This window comes from Cyprinus carpio, chromosome A23 (genome assembly GCF_018340385.1).
Source record: "Cyprinus carpio isolate SPL01 chromosome A23, ASM1834038v1, whole genome shotgun sequence".
Taxonomy (NCBI): Eukaryota; Metazoa; Chordata; class Actinopteri; order Cypriniformes; family Cyprinidae; genus Cyprinus; species Cyprinus carpio.
In genome coordinates this window covers 22,252,037-22,267,427 of record NC_056594.1, presented here as the reverse complement: position 1 = coordinate 22,267,427, position 15,391 = coordinate 22,252,037, and the positions used below count along the sequence as shown (strand labels likewise).

The window sequence follows — 15,391 nt, the reverse complement described above, 5'->3', positions numbered from 1 at the left end:
TATTTAAAGCTGAAGTCGGTAATCATTCTAATATGCTGATTTAGTCTCAATTATGAATAATCTTCTGATTATTTTCAATGTTGGAAACAGTTGTGCTACTTCATATTTTTGTGGAAACCATGATGCATTTTTTCAGGGTTCTGTGATGACTAGTAAGTTAAAAAAAAACAGCATTTATTTGAAACAGAAATATTAAACCACTTCACTGTCACAAAGTATATTAATGTATTAATTTAAAAAAAAGGACTTACCCAGATCTTTTGAATGGTAGTATATCACGGTTTCAACAAAAATATTGTGCAGCACAACTGATTTCAACATTGATAATAATCAGAAATATTTCTTAAACAGCAAATCAGCATATTAGAATGATTTCTGAAGATCATGGGACACTGAAGACCGGAGAAATTATGCTGACAATTCAGCTGCGCATCACAGAAATAAATTACATTTTAAAATATATTCACATAAAAACAGTTATTTAAAACTGTAAAAAATATTCACCCTCAAGTTGTTCCAAACCTGCACGAGTTTCTTTCTTCTGCTGAATATGAAAGAAGATATTTTGAGAAATGTGTGCAACCAGACAGTTTCTGGTCACCATTGACTTCCATGGTATTTTTTTTTCCATACTAATGGAACATTAGTAGCAACATTCTTCAAAATATCTTCTTTTATGTTCAACAGAAGAAAGAAACTCATACAGGTTTGGAACAACATGAGGGTGAGTAAATGATGACAGGATCTTCATTTTGGGATGAACTGTCCCTTTAAGACACGCCAGCATATTAAATGTACCATCACTGTCGCTCACATCAAAATATGCCACTGACTCTGACTGAGCTCCATTATGATGCTGTATTGAGTATATCTGAATAACAGATGAATGCAATCCTGACAGTACACAGATTTCTTTGACAAGCTTTTATACGAACCGCCAGCTTATCAATGCCATTCCAGCACAAACGCCAAGATGTGTTTAATATCGATTCCCCGATGTTAAGCACTGTTCGTTTAGGAAGTCAGTTAGAGAAGGAACAAAGCAAAATAGAGCTTGTTATTCACATCTGTGAACTTCTCTTCCAGTTCTTTGTATGTTTAATTCATACTGTATGAAAATGACACAGACCCTTTAAACTGTTCGTTCAGCCCACATTAATGCGGTAAACCCACAGCGCTCTTCATATCTAATGCCAGTCACGTCTTAAATCCGAGTCTGAATTATCAATCCATATAACATGAAGCAGGAGTCTGTCAATCACAACCACAGCTGAGCCAATCAGAGCACATGCGCATCCATATTCATGCATGGGATGCTTCAGAAACTATCTGAGTGTCAGCGTGTCTCTTTTGAAGCCGGCCGCTGTGATGCTGGAGCGGGTGAGAGGTGCTGTGGTGCTCTGATACGGGACGTTTCTCATGGAGGAGGTTTTGGATCCACTACTACTGCAACAAACAGCAGGAAAATCAAACCAAAGTGGGATTGTGAAGTTCAGAGGTTTAGGAGCACACACACACACACACACACACACACACACACACACACACACACACACATACACACACACACACACACACACACACACAAACAAACTCCCATTTTAGCATACACACGTACATTTAAGTTATTGACAGACGCTTTCTCACTAATGTCTGACTTTTTTAGACATTAGTTTAAATCAGTTCATTTATCATTTGTAAACCACTGAATGTAAGTCAAAATACGCTTTTTCTGTCTATCTATCTATCTATCTATCATCTATCTATCTATCTATCTATCTATCATCTATCTATCTATCTATCTATCTATCTATCTATATATATATATATAATTATATATCCAACCAACTCAACTTATCTCTCATCTATCTATATCTATCTATCTATCTATCTATCTATCTATCTATCTATCTATCTATCTATCTATCTATCTATCTATCTATCTATCTATCTCATCTATCTTCTATCTATCTATCGATCTATCTATCTATCTATCTATCTATCTATCTATCTATCTATCTATCTATCTATCTATCATCTATCTATCTATCTATCTATCTATCATCTCACTCTATCTATCTATCTATCTATCTATATCTATCTATCTATCTATCTATCTATCTATCTATCTATCTATCTATTCGTTCTATCTATCTATCTATCTATCTCTATCTATCTATCTATCTATCTATCTATCTATCTATCTATCTATCTATCTATCTATCTATCTATCTATCTATCTATCTATCTATCTATCTATCTATCTATCTATCTATCTATCTATCTATCTATCTATATCTATCTATCTATCTATCTATCTATCTATCTATCTATCTATCATCTATCTATCTATCTATCTATCTATCTTCTATCTATCTATCTATCGTTCTATCTATCTATCTATCTAATCGTTCTATCTCTATCTATCTATCTATCTAATCTATCTATCTACCAATCTATCTATCTATCATCTATCTATCTATCTATCTATCTATCTATCTATCTATCTATCTAATTCACATATTTATCTATCCTAATCTATCTATCTATATCTATCTATCTATCTATCTATCTATCTATCTATCTATCTATCTATCTATCTATCTTTCTATCTATCTATCTATCTATCTATCTATCTATCTATCTATCTATCTATCTATCTATCTATCTATCTATCTATCTATCTATCTATCTATCTGTCTGTCCGGCTGTCCGACTATCTATCTATCTATCTATCTATCAATCATCTATCTATGTATCTATTATCTATCTATCATCTATCTATCTCTCTCTCTCTAATTATCTAGCTATCTATCTATCTATCTATCTATCATCTATCTATCTATCTCTATCTATCATCTATCTATCTAGATATCTTTCTATCTATCTATCTATCTATCTGCTATCTATCTATCTATCTATCTATCATCTATCTTTCTATCTATCTAGCGTTCTATATCTATCATTTTATCATACTTCATCATCTATCTATCTATCTATCTTGTTCATTCCTTTGTTTCCATCCATTTAAAAATCAAAAGCCAATCTAGTGCTATCTATCTAATCGTGATTTACATCTTTATCTATTTAGCTATTTACATCTATCTACATTCTGTTTGCAACGCTCAAATCATCGAAGTGCGTAATCTATCTCATCACTTTTCTATCTCATCATCGATCTATCTATTCCTCAAAACCCTCCTATCCACATCAGCTAGTCATCTATCCAGTCTATTCTTTGACAAGTTGCGATTGCTTTTATCTTCATAATTGATTATATGCGATCTGCATCTATCAGTATCTATCTATTGCTCAATGCTATGTAAGTTTTTCCTATCAGTATCTATCTATCTTGTCTATCATCGTATAAGTCTATCTATCTATCTAGTTGTATCTATCTATCTTTTTTTATCTATCATACTATCTATCTATAATGAAGAGAATGCAGATAAACTAATCTATTTCTCTGATCTCATTTCTATCTATCTAAAGTCTATACTATCAGCCAAGTATCCCATACTATCTATTGCTATCCCATCCAAATCACACACAAGCATCAATCTATCTATCTTTCTATCACCATATGCTGCGGGGCCCGGGGATCTTTGGGGTATCTATCTATCAAGGGCATCTATCTATCTATCTATCTATCTACAATTCCTGCCGGCCCGAGGACTCGATCACAATTGGATTGCGATCTATCGTTCTATATGTAGACAGATACATTTTATCATTCTTTCATTCTTTGTCTATATGTTCGTTCATTTGACATGTTGTTCTTTCAACCATTTCAAAAATTCAAAAATTCTTAAATGACCAATCCATTTCAAAAAGAAAAAAAAATAAAATTACCATCTTTAAATTTCCATTTATTTTAATTCTATTTCAATTAAATTGCAATTCTACATTCTGTTTGGAGTTTTGACTGTCTTATCCGTACACATGACACAAATTGTCATTCTGATGGCACTGACAATCATCTTATTCTGTTTGAACCTCAAAGACTGGCATTCAGGTAAGTGATTTGTACTTGTTTTGAAAATTTACTATTTTTAAAAACCAACCACCAATCAATAAACTTACCAAAGCGACTGAGAAAAACTGTATTAGTTTAATTCTGAATGACATAAATGTCAATCTCAAATTTAAAAACCAACCACCTAGCAACGCCCTGACAACCACCCAGAACAATTAGCAACTACATAGCAACAACTGTCCACCCTCAGCAGGCTTGCATTGTAGTGCTGAGTAAAGTTTATAATTTCTTCATAAAATACATAAAAAAGATAAATGCATGCTCGTGTTCACACCTCCCAGCATCCCTATCAGTTTGATTTTCCTGACATAAACATGAGCAAAATGAGGGTGACTCAGAGAGAAAATTTTAATGTTATGTGACATGTTAAGACCTCGGTCTATATCTGCATTTACAGTATATCTCTAAAAAACATACTGTACACACTAAACAGAATGAGAGTGAAAGAGAGATGGGCAAGCAATACAACAATCTAATAAAAAAAAAAAAAAAAAACTGAAAAAAACTGCAGGAATTAATCTGCAATCCTGTGCACTGTGTGGGAGGTTGATCGATCCAGTATTGACAACGTCTAAACAAATGTTAAAGAGCATGTTCTTTGAAAACGCTAAGATCCTCAGTCATGTCCTCTAACAAGAGCTATTAAAACACAGTCAAACGCTTATGTGTGTGTTTATGTGGTGATTCTGCTGAACGCAAACATGCGGTGTTAATCTGCTGTCATTATGCGAAGCTGCTGAATCATTTTGCCCGAGGATGAAGTACAGAGGACATCCACACTTACAATGACATCCCATAATACCAGTCACACTGTTTCTGTCCAACATAGACACACGGCTGGATACAGAGATAAGTGGTGTTTGCTAAACCATAACCTGTCCCACACCATTGGCTCTACAGACATGAATGATCCCTCAAATCATGTGTTGTTGAGGAGAATGTGCTGTAATCATAACCTGCTGGACCACTACAGGAGGAACCTGAGCCATAACAAGACACCAGAAGATCACAGGGATGTGAGGACTCCATCATGCAAGACATATGACTCAGAACACCCTAGCAACTGCATAGCAACACACTAAAAACACCCAGAACACCCTAGCAACTGCATAGAAATTAACGTCTTAGCAACCACATAAAAAATGTGCTTAAACACCCCTAAGACCCTAGGATTCACATAGCAACCCCCCACACATACTATAAATAAATAAATAAACACCCAGAACACCCTAGCAACTGTATAGAAATGAACATATTAGCAACCACATAAACAATGTGTTTAAACAGTTATAACACCCTAGAAACTGCATAGCAACACATAAAAACACCCAGAACACCCTAGCAACTCTATAGAAATGAACATCTTAGCACCAGCATAAACAACGTGCTTAAACAGTTATAACAAACTGCTTAGCAACACACTAAAAACACCCAAAACACCCTACCAACTCTATAGAAATTAACATCTCAGCAACCACATAAACGATGCAGTTAAACACTCATAACACCCTAGAAACTGCATAGCAACACATAAAAACACCCAGAACACCCTAGCAACTGTATAGAAATGAACATCTTAGCAACCACATAAACAATGTGATTAAACAGTCTTAACACCCGAAACTGCATAGCATCATGTTAAAATAACAATCAGAATATCCTAACAACTGTATAAAATTAATATCTTTGCAACTGCATTGAAAATGTGTTTATAAACTCCATAAACACCACAAAAAACACATAAAACTAAAAAAAATCACTCATAATACCATAAACAACATAACAACACACTAAAAAAAAAAAAAAACAACACAACAAACAATGCATTACAATACACTACAAACCACACCGAACACCTAGCAACCACAGAACATGCTAAAACACCATAGCAACTGCATAGAAAAAAGCAAGAACATATAAAACTCCAAACGCCAAAAAATTACACTCACATTTCATTCAAAAAAAAACAAAACCATTTAAACATAATACATCCACAAAAGAACTTCAAAGACAAAAGACTTGCTGTTCAGTCCAAACAAATTAAAATCTTTTAAGTTGAATACATCCACAAACACTGACACAACATTTCTAAAAGAATTCAGTGCATAAATCTGTGATCTACTGTAGCTCATTCTTGCTTTTAGCTTTTGTTTAGCAGCATGCCGCTGACAGACAGACAGACAGACAGACAGACAGATAGATAGATAGATAGATAGATAGATAGATAGATAGATAGATAGATAGATAGATAGATAGATAGATAGATAAAAAGTTTATTTTTACTTCATTTTTTTACTTAAAAGATAAAAATAGATAAAAAAAACAAAACAAATGTATAACTGTTAAAAACTCTGATCTGCCATGTTCAAATCACTCAAACAGAACAACATTTTCAAAGCACTACAGACAAATAATTTGTAAGGTAGTCAGCCTAACAATAGCTTACTTATAGTCATCTCACAGTACGAGCACACAGCCTGCAATCCAACACAAATCCTGTGAAGCTGTAGTTTTGGATGGATTGCCCGTCTAAAGGTTATTGGTGAAGTTAAAGATGCCACTCCCATCAAAGTGATGAAACTGCTGCGGTGGTTTTACCTCACTGGAGGTCACTCATCGGCAGTATGACATCATAAATCTGAGCCGGAGCGAGCGGCTGAGTGCACAGCCTGCTGATGAACTATTGGCTGGCGGCCCATCAATCTGCACACAAATCTCCATGTTTGACTCTTCATATACAAGACCGGCCCCCAGGGGCCCCTCATTCAATCTCACCAATGCTATGGAATCACCTAGAAAAAAATGAGCAAGTCACGGAGCTCTTTGGAGGTTAAATCAAATTGGCTTTTGTTGGCTGTGTTGCCTACGTGCACGTGGTTGCGGTTAGGGGACATTCTGTAGATGAATTCATTTATAGTCCACCAGCAGTCATTTATCTTTTCGACAACAAAGTCTGAGTTCGGAGCCTCGAAATCACATGGACTCATGCATGCATGCATAAACCACCACAGATTTGCTGTTTCTAGTCCAGATTCGAGCAGAAAGACACATCTGACAGGGTAATAGACAAAGACCTCGTTTCGTTATTGATTGAACAAGACTGCCAGAGCACAAACTTGATCTTCCCATTCTGAAGTATATTACGAATGCAGCTGATCAGCACAATCAAGGCCACTGCGCTGTGAAGGCGAACAATAACAAATGGCAAAGGCACAATGCTGGTGTTCAAAGGTGAGCACAGTCTTCACCGCAGCGTGCTGGAAAACAGCAGTTCTCAACTGGTGTGTTGCAAAGCCAAAATGATGGGTCACAGACAGCGGTTGGGCAAACGATGCAAAATGCAAATAATAAAAAGCATAAAATCATGCGTTTTAAGGACTGCACAATAAATAAAAATATCAACTTTTGAGAGGAGAAAACCATTCTCATATCTTTAGTTGTTGGTTGTAGTAATTAAAAAAGTAGCTAATATTAATAAATAGATGGTTTAAGAATATAGGATTCAGCCTATATTACATGAAGTTTATGTTGAATTATTGCCTTTATAATTATAATAAATATGAAATTATTATTAATATATAATATAAATAAATTGTATATGTATAAACAATATTTACATTTTTTATACATTTTATAAATTATAATTTTTTATTAAATACTACACTTCGATACCTGCAAATAATAAATGTCAATGATCATATAGATATATAACTATTTTAAACAATAATTGATTTTAATTAACAAACATTTTGATTAATAAATTTAATCATAAATAATTAAAATGTAAACTACAAATAATACATTTCAATAATACATTTAATAATTTGTATAGTAAGTATATATATAAAATTATTAGATATAAATATATATATATATATATATATATATATATATATATATATATATATATATATATATATATATTTATAAAAATTATATTTATAAATATAATGAATAAACAATATTTTAAACAATAATTTACTTTAATTGTATATGAAATTTCAATAATAGTATATACAATGTTTTTATAATAAATATTTAGAAGTATTCTAAATATATGAGATTTAAACAATCATTTATTTGAACTGTATATGAAATTTCAATAAATTTAAGCTACAAATAGGACATTTCAAAAATAGTATATACAATATTTTTATAATAAACATTTAGAATTATTATAAATCCATAAGATTTAAATAATAATTTATTTGAATTAATAATTTATTTAATTTAATAGAAATTTTAAAAACTACAAATGGTTTTATACTAAACATTATATTATATTATATTATATTATATTATATTATATTATATTATATTATATTATTAAAAATATCTAATATAAATCTATAATAAGTAACCAATATTTAAAAAAAAAAATGTATTTTAATGTTAATTCAGCACTAGCTGTAAAATCTGAGCCCTTTAGCAAAAACCAGTTGAGAACCACTTTAATAAAAGTCTTCTTACCTCAGTCTGGATCTTTACATGCTCAGCATCACGTGAGACGGGACGGACGTTCTGGAGTGCTCCCCAAATACAGCAAAATCCTCCCAGCGCTTTGTGTCATTCTGAAAGCAGATGACAGACAGCTCAAATCAGAACCTCCATATTCCTTCACATTCTTTTTTAAGCAGCTCAAGAGGATGAAATTAATCTTCACAGATAATTAGCCAGAATATAATACCACAACCAAAAGACTAATGACTGACTAAACGTTCAGTGTTTGCATTGTTCAGTGTTTCACTGACACAAAGCAAAGCACAAATGTGTTTTTTGTGAACAAATGCAAGTAATAGCTGCTCTCCTAAAAGAGTTACATGATCTTTAGCATGAATAATTAGGGTTAGGAGTTTATTCAGATTCTAAATATGAGCAAAAGTGAAGCTATTTCAGATTCAGTCTAAGATAAACCTTCCTAAACCAATCAGGACTGAACAATCTTCTGGACTAAATGTTTGTCTAATAGTGGTTCTCCATTGACAATCATTTCAAGGTCTGAGAAACACTCAAATTGAGTTCAGGCACAGCTTCCCGGGAGTCACCCGAAATTAATTCTGATCCTGTCCTGATTAAATATCCCTAAAACATTTCCCTCAGGGATATCATTTGGGTTTTATTGTGTCGAGGTCTGAACCAAATGAATTCAGCAGCAGATTCAATAAACAAACTGATACGATCCACTTGCTCAAATTGAATGAAAGTGAATGGAGAGCCTTGCTGTCCCTGAATACAGCGATTTTAATTCTGGGTTTGATTAATTACTCGTCACCAAAAAGAAACAATGCAATAAAGATGGGACTTTTATTACATAAGCCAGTTGGTTTTGCTCAGAGCTGAATATTTTGTACACAACGGTATTGAAAATGAAAGCCGTGTTAGTTTAAGGTGCTCCAATATAAACCAGAATTAATTATCATAATTAAAATATAGCTCGTAATTGAGTAGATTACAGTATCAGAGTCTGTTGTGCATGTGTACTTTATATGCCAGTGAACTAACTAAAGATGCTTCAGCTCATTAAACTGACACAAAATCCAGCCAAATAAAAAATATATGGCCACATTGATGCAAACTACCATCATACCCAGATTTCATGCATCATTAGCCGCAGTATTGTGCCACATTGCTGTCATATGAAGTCATTACATGCATGCTTAATTCTACAGGATGCTTTCAGTTATGTCAGATATAAAATCCGTTATTGTCGATTTTGATTGCAATGTTGTGTTAAAACTCTTGGCGTCCAATATTAAATACTGAAAAAATGTGTTAAATATTATAGCTAATATGACTTCACTTGTCACACTGGAAATGGAGGGTCAAGCCGAATGCATTGCATTGTGCAATCAATTATTTCATGCTGCATATTGCACATTATTGGAAATGAAGTGGGCATTGCAGGTACAGTATGAAGAAAATATGCATACTCCAAACATTCAGTCTGTGTAAAACTTGTATAGTAGGCTATTATAAACAATAATGGACTAAGGTTGCAAGTCTACAAAGATGCCCAGGTCATACACTTGTGCGTTTAAAGGAATAGTTTGCCCCAAAATTTAAATTTGTTGCAACTCAACTCACTCTCAGGCCAACCAAGATGTAGATGAGTTTGTTTCTTCATCAAATTTGGAGAAATGTAGCATTACATCACTTGCTCAGCAATGGATGCTCTGTAGTGAATGGGTGCCGTCAGAATGAGAGTCCAAACAGCTGATAAAAACATTACAATAATCCACAAGTAATCAACACCACTCCAGTCCAGCAGTTAATGTCTTGAGAAGACAGAAGCTGCGTGTTTGTAAGAAACTAATCCATCAAGGCACTTTTAAATTCAAACCGTGGCTTCTGGCTAAAATATGAGTGCATAATCCATAATAACGCTTCTTCCAGTAAAAAAGTCCATCTCACAAAGTCCATCTTGTCTCTCCAGCCACATATTTGTTTGGAGCTGTTTTGGCTTGTAAACGGTGCTTGATCTGTGCAGATTCCTCTCCTGATTCAGATCTGACGACTTTAAAGCAATATTATGGATAGAGAACTAATGGTTTGAAATTAAGATGATCTTGATGGATTTGTTTCTTACAAATACGCAGTTTTCCACTTCACAAGACGTAAACTGATGGACTGGAGTGGTGTGGAGTACTTGTGGATTATTGTAATGTTTTTATCAGCTGTTTGGACTCTCATTCTGACGGCACCCATTCACTGCAGAGCATCCATTATTGAGCAAGTGATGCAATGACACATTTCTTCAAATCTAATTTGGATGAAGAAACACAATCACCTACGTACATCTTGGATGGCCAGAGAGTGAGTAAACTGTCAATAAATTGTTCATTTTGGTGTGAACTATTCCTTTAAAGAAGGAACATTTTCATGATATTCCCATGCATTTCAATGTCAGTTGCTTGGCTGGTGCAGTGATGGCTTTGCATACTTCCAGCACTGCATTCGCCAGCCAAGCAACTGCCACTGAAATATATGGGAATGCATATGGTTAGCCCTCTCCAGATATATTACAACTTACCAATCACAGTCATTAGGGGATTTGCAATAACAGCAATACAAAGGACAAAACACATCATTTAAAATACAAGACAGAAAAGAAAACAAAAACACCACAATATGACCAAAAATGAATGAGCAGCAGTCATTTTTGGAGCAAAAACCTAATTAAAGTGCAAAAGAAAGTAGGCACAAGTTCTTACAGGTGCTTGTTTAGTAAGAGAAGGTGAAGAAACATAAACAGACTCTCATCCGAAGCATGACTATGCAAAAACAAATATTGTAAATTATTCAGCGCTACTGGGCTCTGTTTCAGAAACACATACAGTACCGTCAGCCGCTGTGATCGACTTCCGAGAAGGCTTTGATACTTCAACTAACGCTCTTATAAATAGCTCAATTCTTTGATTTACAAGAAAAGCATTTCTTCACCCTGTCTTTTTCATCTTCATAGAGAGCGTCTGGGGTCAAAATGCCCCGCTTTGAAGATAAGCTTGGGAAAATAACAAGAAAATATGAGTGTAAATGAAAATGAAGTGATAAAAATGACTTGGCATGACGAGGAAACCATGTTTAGTTCAGTCTCCACCCTCTGAATCACATCCTTCATTTGACAGCTTTATTTTAGTATCATATAAATACTATTGTAGTTTTTATCATTTTTAAATTTAAAGTTTTTATTTTTATATTTTTTGTTTGAATTTCTAAGTTAACAATGTAGTCATTTGTGTGTGTGTGTGTTATTTATTTATTTTTAGTAGTGTCCTTTTTGTCATTATTTATTTTAAAATAATTATTTTTGTTTTCGTTTGTTGCTTTGTTTTATTATAGTTAATGTTTGTTTTATTTTAGATAATAATTTTTTTCTAGTTTTAGTTTAAGTTCATAGTTCATAATTAAGTATGTTTCATTAATGCAATGCCTAAAATAATGAAAATAAACTTTATTTCCGGCCTTTTGACAGTCAGTGTTTTGATGCATTACAAGAAGTAAATTTAAAATACAAGACATAATTTAAACTAAAAGATCACTAAAAGACAATAAAAAACAGTCAAAATGCAAAATGTTGACTTTTAGGCTAAATGGTAAAATGGATATGGTAATACCATAATTTCTTTTTATATTAAATTAGCATTTAATTCAATTAGTCAACCACCTGAGCTGTAAATAAATTATTAGATAAATACTACACTTAAATATGTATTAATTGAATATTTTATAATTAAAATATTTCATAATTTTTTTATTATCTAACAATAACAGAACACATTTTTTTAACAAAACACTGTATTAAAAAATTATTTGCAAGCCTTAGCAGTGGGCAGGATTCATATATTTTTGTTAGTCTAGTTGCTTTTCTTTATTCCTAGTCTAAACACCTGCTTATATAATTTAATATGATTTGCAAAAAAATTATTAACAGTTATAATTGGAAATGCATTAAAATGGCACTTAATTGGTCTGTCAATCACCTGAGCTGGAAAATAAATAAATAAATACATTCAGACTTCAGATTTATTATATTTAAATACTATACTTTCAGATTTATATTAGCTACTGTATCTTTTAATGACCATCAATGAAGAACCAGTCCAGAATGTCAAGGTCCATCAGTCTCGTCTCTAAGAAAGACCCAGTTTGAGGCCCCCTTGTGAAGGACCTCTAAATTATTCATGACCAATTCTCTGCAGGCACTAACAGCAATAGGAGCAGAAGAAAACGCTGAAAGGAACTAATGTCACAGGGTCAGGGGCTTATTTTAGCGCCAGGCTACGCTGAGTCCTGCTTCGCCAGCAAACAACAACAAAATGGAACTATTTTTAACATTTTGAAGGTTCTACCTCACTTGCACCAGAACAGCACAACATTTCTGATAATCATGTTTCATGCTTTGGATTATACTGCATAGACTGCACAATACCTGCAATTTCTTAAAAATAATGTGTGGTTATTTTCTAAATGGAACACTTACTAGTTACTGTATAATGTGTAGTATATAAATATTTTATATTTTTTTCAAATAAAAGATTTCATTTTTAAAAAATGATTATGTTTTGTCTGTTTAAATAGTTATAAAATTAAAATATATATATATATATAAAAATATATATAAATAAAAAAAAAAAAAAAAAATACATATATATATATATATATATATATATATATAGATATATTAACTGAAAAAAGAGATAATTTTAAGTGTCACAAAAATCACAGTTATAATTCAAAACGTAAAATATTGTATTGTTTTTAATTCACAAAATATTTATTAAAAATATTTTATCTTTTGTCAGTCTGGTAAAATGACTGAAAAAAGAGATAAAATTAAAATCACATTTATAATTGGAAAACACGAGGAAAGTAAAATGATTTATTTTCAAGTAACAATTTCTTTTAGTTTTAGTTGTAGTTAACTAAAATAACCCTGACATGACCTCACTCTATAGTATTTTAAATTAGCGACTGGTTTGTTTTTAATCCAGTTTTGGGTAACAGATCTTAACTCTTTTAAATCAGATCGAATAATTGATGTAAATATTTCCTCCGGTACATTAAAAAATAATTTACTGCAATCACAGTCATTCCTTTCTGAATGAGATTAGATTTCTCAATCTAATCTGCACTTCCACAGAGATTGCGTGTGAAAAACACAAAAGTGTTTGAATCAGATGAGAATTAAATCACAAAGTACATCTGTGAAAATCTAATTTGCCAGAGAAAAATCAGTCTCATGTGAATAAGGCTCATGAGCAGATGACAAATCAAAAGCATCCAATCTCAGCGCCAGTCAAAACACACATTACCAAACACACAGCGAATCACATTCACCAAAGACAAAAGACTGTCAATGTTCTGTCTGTCCTGAGGCACATTATTTGCGACAAGCTGTGTTTTGCTCCAAACGAAAATCGCACCATCTGGGAATAAATGTGGGAATATATTTTCACTGATATTCATTTGTTTGCTGTCATGAATTAGGTGACTGGCCCGTGGCACTTTACAGCTGTCTAATTCACACTCGCCCACACATGAAAGTTTGTCGTGTAGGTGTTCTCTACCTGAAAGACCCACTCAAGGCACCAAACTAGACTATAACAAGCCAGACTGACACCGGATTTACTCAGTAACCCACACACACACACACACACACACACACACACACACACACAGATACTGCAGCAGTGGGTGGAGTTTGAAGGGTTGTCAAATAAAATCTTTATGGGTAAATGGCCAAATATCCCTCCTGCCTTCCCCATTTAGAGATTCATCTGCTCTCCAGCGAAATCCCATTTCTAGCCTGTCAGTCTTGAAGCCACCCGTGATGATTGCAGTGGGAAGTTCGGTTTATTTAGAGTTGTGAATCTCAGCATCGGGTTCATCCAAGAGCTAATGGCTACTTAGCACTCTGCTCTCCAGAAAATCATACATAACGCTTCGACGTCTGTGGAATAATAACTCGTACCATACGATGCAGAAGTGGCCGTATTCGTCTCTTGCAGCAGGCAAATGGTTCTCTGACACGCAGGACAGAGAAATCACAAATGAGATCTCTTTATTATCTCAGTATTATCTCTTACATGTCAATGAGATTAAATGGAGAGTTAAAGACTTCTGAAGTACAGAAAGACTAAGAAAAGATTAAAATTAAAATAGTAATCAGATTAATTTCTTAATAATGTCTCAAACTGTGTTTAGATTTGCCAAAATCCCAAAATCCATAATCAAAAGTCAGAGATCTTACCATGAATTAATTTCTCATCAAATTCTCATTCATTTAAATTTGACTTTTCCTAAGCATAGCAATGAAAAACTGTTAGTTGAGACATACTGTAACTGAGAACTCCATCATGACTACTTAATATCTCAATAGTTTCTCTTAGACATTAATGAGATCAAATGGAGACTTTGTGGAAGTGTCCTGTCATACAGGTTTCTTCTGAGAAAAACACCCTAGAGTCTCAACTAGAGTTTCAGATGAGATCTCAACATTGTCTCAAACTGCTCTCAGATGTGTCAGAATCTGCAGTCTAAATACTTGCACGTCAACAGTTAACACATTTGTTTCGGTTTTATTTTTTCCTTTTTTGTCGTAAGCAAATGTTTTCTACTCTCTCCCAGAAAACACATGAGAGTCTTTAGCCTTGAGAAAAAAAGGTGGGTATGTGAAAAAGATCTCGCCAGACACACACGTGAAAAAGGACAATACTCAGAGTAGGGCACAGGATCTGCGCAGGCGATCTGTTGGCTCTGCAGGCGTTTTCTCAGGGCGAGACACCCAGAGACGCTCCGAGTCTTTATCAAGCATCGCTACACTGACAGAGTTGTCACAGCGATGGCGTTTCCAAT

At 33.5% G+C, this 15,391-nt stretch overlaps 1 protein-coding gene across 1 annotated transcript in view; it reads right to left on the bottom strand.

Annotated features, from left to right (window-relative positions):
- The window catches only part of LOC109045534 (disks large-associated protein 4-like), a 128,158-nt gene that overhangs the window by 85,924 nt on the left and 26,843 nt on the right, over nt 1–15,391 (bottom strand). Inside the window, exon 2 of the mRNA XM_042713621.1 lies at nt 8,507–8,607. The gene's annotated coding sequence lies outside the window, so the exon portion shown is untranslated. The remainder of the gene's footprint in view (nt 1–8,506; nt 8,608–15,391) is intronic.